Here is a 19,401-nt window from a genome sequence, read left to right on the forward strand (position 1 = left end):
GACGAGGCAGCTGCTCGGCCACCATTGACCAGACGTTTTTAATTGGTGAGAGATCTGGAGAATGTACTGGCCAGGGCAGTAGTCGAACATTTTCTGTATCCAGAAAGGCCCGTACAGGACCTGCAACATGCGGTCGTGCATTATCCTGCTGAATTGTAGGGTTTCGCGGGGATCGAATGTAGGGTAGAGCCACGGGTCGTAACACATCTGAAATGTAACGTCCACTGTTCAAAGTGCCGTCAATGCGAACAAGAGGTGACCGAGACGTGTAACCAATGGCACCCCATACCATCGCGCCGGGTGATATGCCAGTATGGCGATGACGAATACACGCTTCCAATGTGCGTTCACCGCGATGTCGCCAAACACGGATTCGACCATCATGATACTGTAAACAGAACTTGGGTTCATCCGAAAAAATTATGTTTTGCCATTCGCTCACCCAGGTTCGTCGTTGAGTACACCATCGCAGGCGCTTCTCTCTGTGATGCATCGTCAAGGGTAACCGCAGCCATGGTCTCCGAGCTGATAGTCCATGCTGCTGCAAACGTCGTCGAACTGTTCGTGCAGATGATTGTTGTCTTGCAAACGTCCCCGTCTGTTGACTCAGGGATCGAGACGTGGCTGCACGATCCGTTACAGCCATGCGGATAAGATGCCTGTCATCTCGACTGCTAGTGATACGAGGCCGTTGGGATCCAGCACGGCGTTCCATATTACCCTCCTGAATCCACCGATTCCATATTCTGCTAACAGTTATTGGATCTCGACCAACGCGAGCAGCAATGTCGCGATACGATAAACCGAATTCGCGATAGGCTACAATCCGACCTTTATCAAAGTCGGAAACGTGATGGTACACATTTCTCCTCCTTACGCGAGGCATCACACCAACGTTTCACCGGGCAACGCCGGTCAACTGATGTTTGTGTATGAGAAATCGGTTGGAAACTTTCCTCATGTCAGCACGTAATAGGTGTCGCCACCGGCGCTAACCTTATGTGAATGTTCTGAAAAGCTACTCATTTGCATATCACAACATCTGCTTCCTGTCGGTTAAATTTCGCGTCTGTAGCACGTCATCTTCGTGGTGTAGCAATTTTAATGGCCAGTAGTGTAATTTTAATCGGACTATACTACATCACTGTGTATACAACTGTGTAAGCTGTAACCGAGCATTCTGGATGAAATACTTTGAGAACATATGCATGTGGCCGGCCGGAGTGGCCGAGCGGTTCTAGGCGCTACAGTCTGGAACCGCGCGACTGCTACGGTCCCAGGTTCGAATCCTGCCTCGGCATGGATGTGTGTGATGTCCTTAGGTTAGTTAGGTTTAAGTAGTTCTACGTTCTAGGGCACTGATGACCTCAGAAGTTAAGTCCCATATTGCTGAGAGCCAACATGTGCATATATGTTCGTAACTTGTGAAATATTACTTAATTTCTAAAATTTTTCAAGTCAGAGCGCACGCCTTCAACCAACCCCCCTCCCCCCCATATCCAGTTTTTTAAAACATACTTTCTTATAATCAAATAATCAGTCGTCACGTTGGTCACAAGCGTGTCATGTTCACTGCTGCCGGCGCAGCGGCAAATTGTAGTTAGGTTGTGATTTAATGCACGTTTTTAAATCTCTAGTGTCGACTTGTTCCTGTGCCGACTCCCTGGGAGTAGCCCGAACGCCGTTCCGCCCTAATTCAAACGTTAGTACGCCTTCTTCTGTGCAGTCCAGCAAAATTACGGATTTTCTATTCAATCATCATGGCTTGTGACTGCAGTGGAATCAACGTGAAATGAAATGAAATGTCGTGTGGCGAGGGCCTCTCGGCGGATACGCCCGATCGCCTGGTGCAAGTCCTTTGACGTGACGCCACTTCGGCGACTTGCGCGTCGATGAGGATGAAACGACGATGACACAAACACCCAGTCCCTGAGCGGAGAAAATCTCCAACCCAGCTGCGAATCGAACCCGGACCCTCCGGCATGATAAGTCGGCGCGCTGTCCACTTAGCTACGGTGGCGGACTATCAACGTGAAGATACGAGACTTTAATAATAAACTATGTTCAAGTCACGTTCTAACACTATCAAAATTCGAAATTATGTAAGCTCACGCGCTTAATTAATAACGCATCCCCCTTAAGGTTTAGCCACACCGTGTACCTGCCAAGAACGGTTTGCTATCGTGCCAGCAGGTATACGAAACCGCCAACCATACGCCAGAGACTAGGGCGCTTTTGATGAGCAAATTAAAATTCATTGCAAGTTCCTGTTTCCATTCAAGCAGAAGGTATAGTCTAGTGAATTGAGATGAAATACCCTATTAATAAAAGTCTGTTGTTGATAACGTTTCGTGTAAGAAGGGGACCTCATGGACTGGCCACCTTCGTATTTCTTTCTGCTCATTGGCTAGAGCTCAGTGGCCGGGACACCAATTTCCTAGAGCAATACGACGGAACTCTAAAAAAAATTAACATTGCCTTTGAACATCAGCATATGTCTGCGCGGTGTTAAATACAAAACATTTAGTACTTATTAACATAATCGCCGGCAGCTGCACAAATCTGGCAATCGTAAAGTCAGTGGGTCTGATCTCGTTAGTAGCAACTGTTTTGCACTTTTATTTAAATTATATATTCATCAAATGTAAATGTTAATTAACAAATACAGAACCATAACTTTGATAAAAATAACTTCCATTTTTTAATTACTGTTGGTATGAAAATAAATTAAAAATATACACACACACACACACACACACATGCGAAACAGTGTTAAATGGAAAAAATTACAATCATTAATAATACAGTTCATCCTCTACAAATAAAGAATTATTTTATTTTCAATCTATTGTTTCGCATTTTTGTGCTAAATTTGTGTAAATGTGAATACTTGCATTTTACATGCGACTGGTAATTAAAAATAGAAATATGTTTTTATTAAAGAGTATGATTCAATATTTGTCAATTAAAGTTTCCGTTTCTTAATACGGAATCAAAGATAAACAACAGATTTGCAACTAGCGAAATTTGAGCCAGTAATTTTACAATTACTACACAAGAACGCGGCGTGCGTTCAGCTACCGGCAAGTAAGTCAGAAACATTTTGTGTAGGTGGTGCTGGATAGGTTTCATATATGTTAGCAACTGCATCGTGTATGTAATTCATATCCCTACTTATTTTAGTTAGACTACCAATATCTGCCATATTCGGATCATCTTTGGCTCATCTGTATCGAACAAAAACAGAGTGTGCACGAACTGGATACGATAACCGCACACTGTGCCTCACAAGACTTTTGAAAGACGAGTGTCATAATTCTTATGTCACCTAAATTGTACTTCAACATGAATAATATGACTACTTGTGACTTGTAGTATACCATTCATCAAACGCTATAAAAACACTCAACTCTCATGTAAGATGGGGTATGGTTATTTTCAGATTTATCTGTCATTAGATCAATTAAAATAGAAATTGTCTGAACACATTAATATAGCGAAAACTCACTATTTTTCTTAAGACAATGTAACAATTATGACAGTACAAAATTTATGTCAAATAATAAATTTAACAGTAAAACATTCAGTGTTTCAGTTTCTAGGCTAAACTTGAAATTTCAACATCTAACAGTTCCATTTCTTCCTTTGCCTTTTCTATAATCACTCTTTTTATCTTTCACCTCTTTTAGTATTTAACTGACCTGCTTTTAAGATTGGTCACTTAATTTTCCACCAGATTTCTTCTTTTTTAAGGCTTGTAGTCTTTTGATGAAGCATTCTTCACACTTAGTAACATTGATTTTGTAATGTCCACATTCAGTTGTTTCTCACTATTAAGTAAACCGCGTAACGTATCTTTTGCATTGTAAACACTTATTTCTGCAACAACTGCATCTTTTTGACAAAAACTTCTTTGGTACCAGGAAAGACTCTTTCACCTGCAGTATTTCCACGAAACATGCATAACAGCTTCTCTATGAACCTGATGAAGTCATGGTTCACAGTTTGCAGTAAATTCACCATAAAGTGATAAAATTTGTCCTTCTTAGGATTCAGTTGTTTTAGCTGTTTTACAGAAATTCGCAAAATGCAAAATATTTTCTCTTCACTATGTCAGCTGTTGATAGAGTCAAGCGATTTTGTCAAGCAAATTCATTGAATGCCATTGTCACTGGAGAATATCTGAAGATGAACCTCTGCATACCTTCAGGTGATAAACATGCGCCTCCTTTGACAATCTTCTCAGCAGTTTTCAGGAACAGGCTTCAAAAAATTCCCGTGCACTCGTTTTTCAAAATAGTGATATCCTTTTCCGTGTAGTTCATGATTAGCAGCAGTGGCACCAAATCCAATGTTTACATAATGACTTGATTTATGATTACATGCTTCGGTAACACCAATACCAAGTAATCTGCTAGAATTTGTCGCCATGTCCATAACAGTATTCTTTATGAACAAAGAAAGTGCATACATTTCACATGGCTGTGTGTTAACGAAGCCACACCTCCAAATTTCTCGCTTTGCACCTGCACCTCACGGTTCCAGACCACAGTATCAGCGACTGCGCTAACACGGCTCGCACAGATGGACATGCAAGTTCCCCTACAGTTAACAAAGACTTTTTAAGAGTCCTAGTGAATCTTCATAAAATATACAGAGTGACTCGGTGATGATGTTACAAACGTTTAGGGATGACGGAGAAGTGAAATGTATCAATTTCAGGTAAAGGATCCTAAACCCGGAAATGAGCGAATCGAAAGGTATAAGGGAAAGCTACTCAAGTTCTGCCTTAGACTCGTGCAGCGCTCAAACTAAGAGCCCCACCCTAATTTGCGAACAATGATCATGGCGTGCAGAATTCCCAATGAATACTCCCCAACACTCAAATAATTACCGCTACTGATGGATTAATAACGATGCGCGTAGCTTGATGTCAGAGACCGAAAATCCTGTCTACGACAGAGTAATAATGAATTCTATTTACCTGCACAAGTTTCACAAGCTGCTACATTTACAATATTTGTTGAAAATGGCGTCCCCCTGCTCGAATGCAGGTATGACATCGTGGCACAGCTGTCGTACTCGTTCTGATAGTCTCGGTGTCTGAACAGTGGCGCAGACGAAGATTTTTGTCAGGAGGCCCTCTCCAGTCTCGGCAGACGTCTCGTACACAAGACTTTTCACTTGGTTCCACAACAAGAAATAAAGGGGGGAGAGGTCAGTCGAACGTGCTGGTCACTGAACAGGGCCTCCTCTGCCCGTCCACTTTTCAGGGAATGTCTGATCCGGGTGTTCACGAGCTCTCAGTCCAAAATGAAGTGCAGCTCCATCGTGATGGAAGATAAATGCTGTTCGGGATTACCTACCTGTACAGCTACATGCATTCCATTATCAGAGTAATCAGAACGATTTCCACTTATACCTTTCGACTCGTTTGTTCCCGAACATGGCCTCCTTACCTCAGATTAATACCTTCACTCTTCTTCATCATCCCTGAAAGTTTGTAACATCGTTGCGGTTTCACCCGGTATATTTATGTAATTGATTATTAGATAGACTGCTGGGTACAACATTTTTGAAGATAGTGCTACTTTGCTACTCCCTTTTACAGCCGCACCTGACACGAAAAACAAAATTCCTGATCACACACTAAATTTCATTACTTTTTCAATACTTTCGTGACCATCTGCTCAATTTCATCACTTTCGACCAGTAGACATCCTGACAGCGCAGTGTTCTTCGCCCTTAAATCCGCTCATCTGCAACAATCGCTAATAAACTTAATGCAGCTATTTCGCCTCGAGTAATTTTTCGGAAACAAGATGTGTGTGTGTGTGGGGGGGGGGGGGGGCACCAGATGTTGGCGGCAGGTGCAGTAGCAGATCCCGTCAGCGGGAGCACCCTTTACCGTCCCTGAGCGCACCGCTGCCCCACGCAAAGCCTTCTTGGTAGTGCAGGTGGTGCGCCACTGTGACTAGCACAGCCCGGACCGGACAACAGGCCTGCCTGCGAAAGCGCGGGCGCGTGGTTCCGGCCACAATCTCGCCTTGACCTTGTGTAGGTCACGTTACGTCACGTGACTTCACGGAATGCGCGCAAGCCGGTGGCTTGTCGCCTCGCCGTAAAACAGTTTTTTTCCCACATCTGGGCTTCATATGTCATTGACGTCAAAGCCATTAGACACTGGCCGTAACGACCAATTTCCACATGCGCAGTGCACAGTGCATAATGCAGCTATGCTGCGATGCCAGAAGTCTACTTCCGCCTTCGCCATTCGAAATTGCTCGAGAGGTTTCCGCATCATTTTCTGCCTGCACTAGACGATCTGGTGGGAGTTATACACCACGTGAGCCTCGTGTAACCTGGTAACACAGTAAGATACAACCAATAACTTTTCTTAATGGAGATAGGACGTCAACGGACCGACTTGGAGCAGGAGAGGCACCACAGGACATTTTAATTTCCACTGTCTATACTTTTACAAAAAAAATTCATAAAACTTTGTCAGCATGACCAGGAAGGATTCAGAATTCACACTCATAGCCGTGGAAGTTCGAAAACATAACGAAATAATTTTTTTGCATGTGAAATTTCATCATTTTTTTTCACTTACTAGTGGCAGTATTTGTTGCTTTAGGTACACTTTTCTTCATTAGTAAGAGAGATTCTTCGATGTATTGTGCACAGCATACAAACCATACTTAAAGGTGTATGAAACTCTAGAATGTTCGAAACCTATTAAAAACTGTGGTAAAAATTGAGGTAATTAACCATAAAATTTGTGTTTTTCCTAAACATGAAGTTTAAAATATAACAGTTCATTCGTTTTTTCATAAATTAAATAAATTCTAGAGTTTCATACACCTGTGAGTATGGTATGTATGGTATGTATGATGCGCAAAATTCATCGAAGAATCTCTCTAACTTATGAAGAAAAGTGTACCTATAGCAACAAATGCAGCCATTAGTAAGTGAAAAAATGATGACATTTCACACGTAAAAAAAATTTATTTTGCTATGTTTTCGAACTTCCGCTGCAATGAGTGTGAATCCTAAATCCTTCCTGGTGATGCTGACAAAGTTTTATGAATTTATTTGTAAAAGTATAGACACTGGAAATTAAAATGTCCTGTGATGCCTCTCCTGCTCCAAGTCGGCCCGTTTGACGTCCTATCCCCCTTAAGAGCATTTTACGAACTGGTACGTAACTTTCGTACAATTTGATGCGTATCACTCGATGTCCTATACCTAATACACTGAAGAGCCAAAGAAACTGGTACACCTGCCTAATACCGTGTAGGGCTCCCGCGACCACGCAGAAGTGCTGCAGCAACGTGGCAAGGACTCGACTAATGTCTGAAGTAGTGCTAGAGATAATTGACACCATGAATCCTGTAGAGCTGTCCATAAATCTGCAACAATACGAGGATCTCTTCTGGACAGGACGTTGGAAGGCATCCCAGATATGCTCACGCGGAAGTGTTTAAACTCAGAAGTGTGTTCCAGGAGCCATTCTGTAGCAGTTCTGGATGCAATTGCCCAAGGCCGTCGGAATGCACAATGTACATTAATGGATGCAGGTGATCAGACAGGACGCTTACGTACGTGTCACCTGTCAGAGTCGTATCTAGACATATCTGAGGTCCCAAATCACACCAACTGCACACGTCCCACACCAATGCACAGCCTCCGCTAGCTTGAACAGTCCTCTGCTGACACACATGGTCCATGGATTCCATACCCGTACACGTCCATCCGCTTGATACAACTTGAAACGAGACGAGGCAACATGTTTCCAGTCATCAACAGTCCAATGTCGGTGTTGACAAGCCCGGGCGAGGTGTAAAGCTTTGTGTAGTGCAGTCATCAAGGGGACACTAACGCCGGAAATACATATGCTCTTATTTCCATCTACTGTACTATAAATTTTTTTCCTTATTTTGTTACCTGAAGATATGACATTTCTGTGTCTTTATATTTTGTAATTGCTTTACAATTTGTGTATATATATATATATATATATATATATATATATATATATATATATGTGTGTGTGTGTGTGTGTGTGTGTGTGTGTGTGTGTGTGTGTTTATGCATTTATGTCGATGTATAATTGGTTTGTTTTGTAAATATTATTTGTATTTTTACGCTGGATCTGGCCCAGGGAAAACTATGCGGTCGAACGACTACATCGATAGGTCGTGTGGAGAACCAAAGTGTTTAGGATCTTTGGTAGTGTTAACTCTGCGCATGGAGCGCGGGCAGAGGGAGTCTGGCTGGAGTAGGGCGGTGGAGCAGGTGTGTTGTGTGACGCTCCCGCGAGTTGCCGCGCGTTCGGGGTTTGGCAGCATGTAATTGCGCTCGACTTGCTAAGATAGTTTCTGACACGGTGTCGCGGACGGGAAGCATTAGCTGGCGCACGTCGAGAGCCCGTTTCGCCTGGTGACCGTGTCGAGAAGAAGGCGCGCCAACATCCAGCTTCTGCAACAGCGACGGCCGACAATGAGTGACTGTCGCCACCTCCTCGATCGACGACTTCAAACCTTCAGTCAACCAACAAGGAAGACTGGAAGCACGTAGTAAAGTTTTAGAACTTTATGGCAGACCTCAGCTTTTAAAATTGTTCCATTTGCCTCTTTAAATTACAGCAACGTAGCATGAACCTTTGTTGCTCATTGTCCCAATTGCATTACCAAGCAGGGTCCCTTCCTTTTCCGGAATGAACCCGACTGTCGCTGAAATTCAAACGCCAGCATTAAAGTAATATCATTCCATTTCACTGCTTTAATTTCAAAGTTCAGTTAAGGTATTCATAGCTGGCTACGATATTTAGATTACACAAGCACAAATTAAGAGTGCGAGTTTTGTTACCATATTTTAGCTTACCTGTGGCTGCAGCTCAGCTTGGTACGTACTAAATTTTACTATTGTTAATTGTTTAGAATCATTTAATTCAAGTTTAAAGTTAAATCTCTTATTTCTAAATTGCGTAGATTCAAGTAGCTTTTGAAATGATTGTTGAGGTAGCCCAAGCCTAACATTATTTTATTGAATTTCGTAGTGCTTCAGAAACAAAGTTCACTATTAGTTTCAGTCACTAAATTAACTTTCAATTTTCCGGTTTTATTCATTCTTTTGCTAAATTAAGTCAGAGTGTAGCGAAATTTATTACTTCTGAGAAACATTCGGTTTTCACACAGCACGTGTCAACCTTCAGTTGCCACGCTTTTAGTGCTAATTATATGTGCATTAATCTTTCATTTTTAGTTATTATAGTAGTTGTCCACAGGACTGGCGACCGTAAATTTCCCCAAATCGCAAATATCTAATTAACGCCAATTAATTGTTAACGTAACGACCGCACATTTACTTTCTTTATAAATTTTACCCTTTTCTCAAAATTATTTTTCACCAATTTCATTTGCATTTTTCCTTTCATTAGATGTAACCCTTTCCTCCCTCTTTACCGACAAATTAACTTCGGTGACGATTGCTTTTCCCAAATTTCCATTCGGTGCACGCGGTTTAATTTTTCACTGTCATTAAGGTCGATAAGTGAGGAGGAGGTTGCAACACGAGTGGACTTTCGGTTCCGAAAGCCCATATCGATGATATTTCCTTCGATGGTTCGCTCGCTGACACCTGTTGATGGCCCAGCATTGAAATCTATAGCAATTTGCGAAAGGTTGCACTTCTGTCACGTTGAACGATTCTCTTCAGTCGTCATTCGTCCCGTTCTTGCAGGATCTTTTCCGACTGCAGCGATGTCGGAGATTTGATGTTTTACCGGATTCCCTATATTCACGGTACACTCGTGAAATTGTCATACGAGAAAATTCCGCTACTCGGAGATGTGTCCCACTGCTCGTGAGCCGACTATAAACCACGTTCAAACTCACTTAAATCCTGATAACGTGCTATTGTAGCAGCAGTAACCGATCTAACCACTGCGCCAGACACTTTTTGTCTTATACAGGCGCTGCACTATACCAGTTTCTTTGACGCTTCAGTGTACAATGAAATATAAATAATTCTGGTGTCCCTTGGCAGTCAATGATATTATCATTATGACTGAATGTAGTTATCAGACATTTGCGACTGTCCTATTACTTAGGAAATAGCAACTGCTAAGTCGGAATGGTGTCTTCTCAAAGGAACTCGCAAAACAGTGTTCCGTAGCGTAATGCATTGACATGACTGCAGGCACTGTACCGAACAGTCTGACGGCAGCATCGGAATTGTGTGACTGTCTGCGGCGAGTCATGGGTTGTATCTGTCGGCGGAAGGTTTTCCATCTCCGCCAAGGCAGGCTCTCTTTGAGGACTGGCAACACTACCGGCGGATGAGAGTGATGCGAAGGAAGATAAGGTGCGGAAGCACAAAGTGGCTCTGCTCTGTAAGCCCCAAATGGAGCTGGTGCTCGGAATTGAGAGGCGCCAGGTGAGTGGTTATGCTTGTGAGGTGGCGGCCTCAAATAGTATTTTTTGTGCACTTTTAAGCCTGGTACTCAATAAGAACTGGAGCGCGCATTCGTCGTCTGTAGATCCCACCTACAACAATAACTTTCACAGGTGTTGCGTTAGTTGATGTATAAATTAACAAAAGACAGCAAATCATAAAAACTTAATCTATAAAAAATGGTTCAGATGGCTCTGAGCACTATGGGACTCCTCCATACGTGCATCCAGTGACGCCTACGGGGTGAGGATGACATGGCGGCCGGTCGGTACCGTTGGGCCTTCATGGCCTGTTCGGGCGGAGTTTAGTTTTAGAATGAATGTCTGGAGAGGAACAGGTTTTCCAACGATGAGGACGTCGACACAGCGGTTCCCGAATGGCTCCGTGACCAAAGAGCGGATTTGTATCGTCGACAAATTGATCGACTGGTAGAATATCCCGACTGTCGTTTGAAGAGACTTGGTGACTATGCTGAAAAATAGTGTCATATAACTTTGTCATCTGATGTGTAGTGCAACATTCAATAAGTTACGTGGCCTCTCACATTAACGTGTAACTTACTTTTTGATGTTCGTTCATAGTACATACAGTATTCTCACTGCTGACTTTTACCGACTTTAAGTGAAAAGTTAATTCCATAAGACCAGAGGACTTCAAATTACACAGCGTAAATCAACAAGTTTGTCCTCAGGTCAACAGAATAAAAGGTACCTCTAGGGCAATGGTCGTCAAACTGCGGCCTGCGGGTATTCGTGCGGCCTGGCGGTTCTCAGCGGTATTTTATGATAATACGCAACTAACAGCCTAATCCAAAAACGTCCACTGTCGTTAAGAGCTACTTGAGGGCGTAGTTTTCCTGCTCACTGACGAACAAAAGTACTTACAGAGATAGTAATATTTTAAGATGTGCTTAACGCTAATTGAGGTTGTGAACCAACCGTGAGCTAAGCAAAGCTGGCCGCTTTCCTCAGGGGAGAAGAATAACTAGCGAGGTTGGAGGATGTGAGTAGCGGAATGTCTTCAAGTACTGACAACTCACGAGCGTGCGCGACTAGTATCGATCAGCTACTAAGCTTTCAATATTGACACGAAAGTAATATGGATTCGTGAATAGGCATCACAGAGACGGTCGTCTTCAGGGTACTTATCTGTAACGCCCGAACATTAAATTAGTTAAGGCTTTTGTAACACAACGCAAAGAGCAGAAGAAAACTAGCGCCTAAATAATTTATCAAACTTTTGTGATGGTGTCTCATATTTCGTAGTGCATTTAAATAAAAGTACAAATACTATTATCAATAAAAGCGATTCGCACACATCGTAAAACGCACACATAGTAAAACCAACAACATTTACTACGCAACTAGAGTGTCACCGATATTACACTGCTGAGTTTGGCATTAATCTGAAACAGACCACAGTCAACACTAAGTGTTCCAAATAGTGCCTACCTTTAAAGCACAAGACTTGGGAATCAGCGGTCAACTTATCGCGCCCTGTCTACATTGATCAGCCAGAACATTATAATAGCTGACCTACTATCGATGTAAACCTGTCCAGGCGATAGCAGCGTCACCTGGCGATGAATGACTGCTAGTCCGACACAAGCACGGTGCATGTAGTATCAGTCACCGCGCTGTCCGTGTGTAGAATACCGAAGGCGCGCGATTTAGCCGAGTTTGACCGAGCACCAATTGTGATGGCACGGAGGCTCGGGACGAGTGTTTCGGAAACTGCACGACTTGTCACGAGTTCCAGGAGTGCTGTGGTGAGTGTCTTCAACACGTGGCGAACCAAAGGTGAAACCTCGTCCAGACGTTGTGGTGTTGGATGGCCACCCTTCATAACGAATATCGGACAACATTGGCTGGATAGACTGGTAAAACAGGACAGGCGGCGGACTGTGGCGAAATTAATATCAAACTTTAATTCTGGGCAGAGTACAAATATGTCTGAACACACGGCGCACCGAACACACCTAACGATGGGCCTCCGCAACCGACGACTCATGCATGTGCCAATGTTAACACCACAACATCGGCAACGACGACTCAAATGGGCACGTGACAAAGGGCACAGGGCGTTGGCGCACAGCTCCTTGATACCTGTACTGCGGGACGGAGACAAGCTGGCGGCGTCTCCATTAATCTCTGGAGAACGTTCAAGACGGCATCCACGGGTCCAGTGGAGCTCGTGCAAGGCACCATGACGGCCAATGTGTGTCGTACACTGGTACAGACCACGTATATGACGATTATGTTTCCCAACGGCAATGGCATTTTTCATCAAGATAATGCACTATGCCACAAGACCAAGAATGTGATGGAGTGGTTAGGAGAACACAGCTGTGAGTTCCAATTGATGTGCTGGCCGCCCCAACTCGCAGATCTGTCCCCGACCGAACACATCTGGGATGTGATTGAACGTTGCGTCAGAGCTCATCGCCCCACTCCCCGTAATTTATCGAAATTAGGTGATTCGTGTGTATAGATGTGGTGCCAACTCCCTCCAGTGACCTACCAAGGCCTCACCGATTCCATGCCATGCCGCGTCGCCGCTGTTATCCGTGCCAAAGCTGGAGGTACAGGCTATCAGGTAGGTAGTCATAACGCTCTGTCTGATCCGTGTATAGCTAAGTAGTCTATCAGGGGCTCATAACATATTAATTTACCTAAGTTACCAATGAATAATCTAATAAAACCGGTCTATACGCGGCCCGAGATGCCGTCCCGCAATGTCAGTATTGGCCCTTGAGCAAAAGTTTTCTTTACAATAACAGCTCTAAGGGCTAAACATACTGAACTGAGCTGCTTAATTAGTTTGTCAATGTGTTTACTCATTTCAACTTGTTATCCAATGGCCCTCCATGTAGTTATAAGCAGAGTATTTCGTGCACCGGATGACCTTTAATGTCTACGTCTAGGGCGAGCTGGTCACTATTACTAGTTTGAAATACGAGTGTTTGTGCCATTACGACTTAAGGAGTATCTTGAAGTTTTTCTAGCGTAGAGAATATTGATCATTTTTTGGGCCAACAACATTTCTTCTTCCGATATTTCGGCTGATAACCTTGAGGCGGTCTTCAAGGTAGTCGGTGACTGAATTAAAACCACTTGACACAATACTACGAAACAAATACGTGTTTCATCTACAGTATTGAGTCAAGTGGTTTTAATTTAGTCACCGATTCACCTTGAATAGTCTTAAGTCTATCAGCCGAAATATTGGAAGAAGAAATGTGGCACGCTCGAAAGATGAAGGGATACGACTCACGGTGTACGCTAAGAAGCAGTTGTAGGAGTGTTCAGTTACCACCTGAGAGGTGTCCGGTAAACGTTAGTTTGGACCCTTCCATCACAATGCTTGTATAATCAACAAAGATCACATTTTCGGTCCGATCTTTAAGGTACGGATAAAAGATCAACTCTTGCTGCAAAGACCGGCAGCAGATCCGCAGCACAAGGATATGTGACGTCACGACTCGGAAAGAGAAGAAACGATGATACTGCTTGACTACAGCGCTGCTGACACCATTTCAGTGTGGCGTGACACTCCCCCCCCCCCCCCCCCCCCCCCCCGATCGACCGCTTCCGCATCCCCTATGTTCGCGGGTTCTCGTATAACGCAGGCCATTAGGGACACGGCCGGCGTGCTCGCCCGGAGAACACGAGGGCTCAGACTTCCTGCCGCGCTCCTGCAACTCCTCCTCCTTGCCGCTCCTCTTTCTCCTCTTCTTCCTCTCTGCAGGAACGGCTCCGTAAAAATTAGAACAAGAGTGGAGCCACAGCCATTCCAGCAATGCGGAATGGAACTAATTACGGTCGACATGACCTCACTCGCTGTCTTGCCTTTGTAGGGGCACCTTTAATTTCGAATATAATCACGTAGCTTTGAACTACGACTGCTACCCTGCTCGGGGAAAATATTTCTTTTTCCCCGTGCGAGCACGGAAGTGGGCTCTGTCCTTGGTAAAGGCACCAGGCGTTTGAGAAATTTTTTTCTTTAACATCCTATTAGTTCCTAACCTATCCAGAAACGTAACTAGTAACTTAACTAGCTAAAACTTCACTGCTAGTCATTCACGTTGCAACACAATAAAAGCGGCGTAAAACAGACGTCAAACTGCCGTCAAGTCAGCGCCATGCTTGGACTAGCAAATGATTTGACATTGCAGCATAACCGCACAAAGTTGGTACATTGGATATGTGCATACCTCACATTTTATATGTAAGGAAAGATTTCACAGCGGATTTCTAATTCATAAATCAATTTGAATTTGATTTTGTGGTAAGGACTATGGACCAAACTGCTGAGGTCATCGGTCCCTAGGATTACGCACTACTTAACCTAACTTAAACTAACTTACACTAAGGACAACACAAACACCCATGCCCGAGGGAGGACTCGAACCTCAGACGGGAGGGAGCCGCGTAAACAGTGACAAGACGCCCCAGACCGCACGGCTACGCCGCGCGGCCATAAATCAATTTTAACGTTGGTTTTCGTGACAGCACACATGAGAATTCGACATCGGCAGCATTGTAGCCTGTCAAGACTATACTGCTGCTGCCGTTGGTCGGAGTGACGACTGTCGTAAAAATACCAAATCGATGGTTTCAGGATGCACATGATAACGCCAAAACTAGCGACGAAGAAGACAGACATCTGTTGCCCAGCCGTAAAATATGGTACGGCCGCCAAATGTACCCTGAATGGGGAAATGAGCTTGTTCGCAGCAAGACAACCATCGACGCAAACAGCGCGACTACGTACGGAGCATCATGGCTCTCAGCACGATAAACACGCCTGCGGCTTCCCTGGAGACTGCAGCACAGAGAGGCGCGTCGAAAGCGGCGTGGTCAACGACAACACTACACACAACTCGGGTTATGCGTATGGCCGGATGGGCGAATGCGCGTCAGACTGCATTTGTCGTCATACGGATCCAACACCTCGCATGGTGATACGAGGTGCCACTAGGTACACAAACGATCATCCCTGGTTCCGCCCCGTGATTTGGGCAGAAGCCGCTATACTCGTACACTCTAAGGCAGTAGTTCGCAACTTGCGCGTCACTGCCCGCTGAGGAGTAAAATGAAATTTTATGATGGGTAGAAACTAAACGATTCGATTCTGTTGCAGTCACGAATCTAAATTATATTCAAAAGATCATTACTCTTACCACAATATTGTAAGACTCTAATATTGATTACATAAGTTATCAATAATTGCTTTTACCGAGCGAGGTGGCGCAGTGGTTAGCACACTGGACCCGCATTCGGGAGGACTACGGTTCAATCCCACGTCTGGCCAACCTAATTTAGGTTATCCGTGATTTCCCTAAATGGCTCCAGGTAAAGGCCGGGATGGTTCCTTTGAAAGGGCACGGCCGGTTTCCTTCCCAAATCCGACGATACCCATGACCTCGCTGTTTGGTCTCCTTCCCCAAACAACCCAACCCCAATAATAACTTTTCCTCTACCAGTAGCAGTAATGCGGTGGAGGTTACAGGTTCCTCACATAGTCCACCCATTGCACACGTATGTTGTGCTTCGTCCCGTACATCGCTAATGAGAAAATTGAGACATATATCTAACAAACGATAAATATTTCAAGCAAATGTCTTCTCCAAGTTGCAGATAGTACTTGCAGTAGGCCAGAAACTGTTTCCTTAGTCGCTTTGTCACAGATAAATGAGTTAACTGACAGAATGACACAGCAGTAACTACATACATAAGGGCTACTATAGTGCTCTAATCAGTTTTATTATTATTATTATTATTATTATTATTAGAGTGTTTAGTCAAAGTATTAACAGCCTGAAGTCGACCAATTTCTGCCAGTTCAGAAGTAAGGAGTGCAGCAGTGAAGTGATTTACGAATAGTAAGTATAGTGCACACATCTGAAGTTGTTTGATTTTAAATGGGGCTACAGTGTGCAGGTCAAGCAATTGTCGCAATGGAGAGGAGTAATGCAGGGGAATTATGTCCTGTAACAAATGTGAACAATCACTATGGATAGTTAGTTTTCCTCATTGAGAAGAAGTTATGGGTAGCAGTTGCGATGCGCCACGAATTCCTTCATCGTTCATTCTAACGCACACACACTCACACACACACACACACACACACACACACACACACACACAGATAGCAAACGTCATTCATCTTTCATTATTTTAAAAATAAAAGTGTTCCAATAAGAGTCTTTCATTCTACAGTTTAGTTACGTGCTAAAGTTGGAGATAAAGTGGGGGAGGGAGGGGGGGGGGGGAGATTGGGGGTACTACCTAATGTCTGACTGCACTCAGGAGCAATGGTCTAAGAAAGGTTGGGAACCACAGCTCTAAGAAAAATAAATAAATAGAAAAAAACGCTCCACACGAAATTTTCCGTATAGGAATGAAATCGGACAGACAAACAAATGATTAAAATTTCAGAAAGATTGTAGGATTCATTCAGGAGAAAGAGCTTCACAAATTGAGCAAGTCAATAACCCGTTGGTCCACTTCTGGCCCTTATGCAGGCAGTCATCCAGCTTGGCACTGACTGCTGACTGGTAGAGTTGTTAGATGTCCTCCTGACGGATATCGTGCCAAATTCTGTCCAACTGGTGCGTCGTCAAAATCCCGAGTTGGCTGCAGGGTCCTGACCATGATGCTCCAAACGTTCTCAGTTGGGGAGATAGGCAACGGTCTTGCTGGCCAAGGCAGGGTTTGGCAAGCACGAAGACAAGCAGTAGAAACTCTCGTCGTGTGCGGGCGGGCATTATTTTGCTGAACTCATTTCGAAGCGGAACTCGTCACTGAAATCAGTGCCGCGCGGGATTAGCCGAGCGATCTGAGGCGCTGCAGTCATGAACTGTGCGGCTGGTCCCGGCGGAGTTTCGAGTCCTCCATCGGGCATGGGTGAGTGTGTTTGTCCTTAGGATTACTTAGGTTAAGTAGTGTGTAAGCTTTGGGACTAATGACCTTAGTAGTTAAGTCCCATAAGATTTCACACACATTTGAACATTTGAACTGAAATCAGTTCTACGCCAGTAAATAAGAGTCCAGGCCAATACGTGTCTAGCGGCGCTCCAGACAGCTGTGCGATACCAACCTGACCATCGCCAGCCATACCCCGCCATTTCTTCTCGTAGCCCTTTGGTTCCCATTCGGGGGCACTCCAACGGCACGTCTACAGTATTCTAAGCCCCGTTTTCTCGCCGTCCATTGCAAGCAATCCTGGGCTTACATTTCAGCAATATAATACCCGTCCGTCTTCGCACTTGCCAAACCCTACCTTGGCCAGCAAGGTCTTTGGATTTCTCCCCAACTGTGAACGTTTGAAGCATTTATGGGCAGCGCTCTCCAACCAGCTCGAGATTTTGACGATTTAATGCACCGTTGGACAGAATTTGGCACGTTACCCCTCAGGAGGACAACCAACAACTTCAATCAATGCCTAGCCGAAAAACTGCTTGCATAAGGGCCAGAAATAGACCAACGTGTTACTGACTTGCTCAATTTGTGAAGCTCTTTCTCTTGAATAAATCATTCAGTTTTTCTGAAGTTGTAATCATTTCTTTGTTTGAACATGTACATCACATCTAATGATTCCCTTCCCATTCGGATAATTCCTTCGTGGTGCGTATTTATATTAGAGTGTATTAACTTTCAAATGAGTCTTTAGAGCACTGTAAATAGCAACCAACACATCAGACAAGAGCACTAAAACGGTACTTTTGAGGGCATGAAATAAATATTGGCAAGATGACAGGTAAATGCCAGATCCAACTATCAAAGTGTTGCGTGTAGTTTTACTGGAGCAAGTTCTGCATCTCTAACGTGAATATCGCATTTCTTTTTTAAAGTAAAGCTCTGTATGTGGTTGGGTTTACGAGTATCCAAAAATGTGACGATACCAAGAATTGCACCAAAAAGTGAGTACTCACTGTCTGTGCAACAGGGCTGTTCTCTATGAACCAGAATTTTCATGCAGTCACACCGCCTCTTGTGATGTCAAGGCCAACTGTGTGCACAGTCATAAAGCATAGACCTTGTGTATGAGGTGCGACAGTTAATAACTGGTTCGAGTTGTGGGAGAAAGCACAGAGCGCATAGCAAATTATTCCGTGCGAAAGAATGAGAGCAGCAGCGGAAAGCGATGAGTGAGTAACGAAGGCGTGCTTAATTAGGATGCGGGTGGTTGTCTGGTTCTCCAGCACGGCGCACCGGGGTCTGGAAACGAGGGCGCTAAATTACATTCCAAACACAGCAAGCGCAGACGAAAGCAGATCTATTGCTAACGAACAGCAGCTATGACATTCGAGCCCAATCAAATACGGCAGTATCATGTATTAAATGTTGTAGGGTAGAAATGCTAATCACACTCACACGGGAAACAAGACAACGCTCTGCTCTGCTGTTGTGAGTTCGAGTCCTGTTTATCTGAGATGGAAAAGAGCCTGAGAACATTATATTGCTTCTGGAACGGCTTGCACAAAGCGTTTACAGATGGATCGGAAATGCGAGGCATCTCTGCTGTAGCTGTATTTTGCCGTGAGCTAGTGGGACACGGCCGATGCCCCTCACAACCCACATAAACGTCAATACTACCAGCTGAGTAATTTGCTGTCTTACGCGCCATACTACACACAACAGAGGTAAAAGTCGACTGAGCGACTGAGTCCCGATGTGTACCGCTTCCACGAGTGCTCTGTGGTCCCTTGCATGAGTAGATTCTAGGAGAATTGCGAACTGTCTAGCGCAGGACATCAGAAGACATACTGCGAATCGAAAGATCCCCCTTAAATCGATATGCTTCCTGTGGATCCCGGGCCATACCGACATAAGGCACAAAGAACACGCTGATCAGCTTGTTAGAAACGTGCAAAAACTCGCGTCAGCTACAATATCCCTTCCGCAGTGTAATTAACATCGACGGCTTGCAGTTCAGGCT

This window comes from Schistocerca piceifrons, chromosome 5, assembly GCF_021461385.2.
Source record: "Schistocerca piceifrons isolate TAMUIC-IGC-003096 chromosome 5, iqSchPice1.1, whole genome shotgun sequence".
NCBI lineage: Eukaryota > Metazoa > Arthropoda > Insecta > Orthoptera > Acrididae > Schistocerca > Schistocerca piceifrons.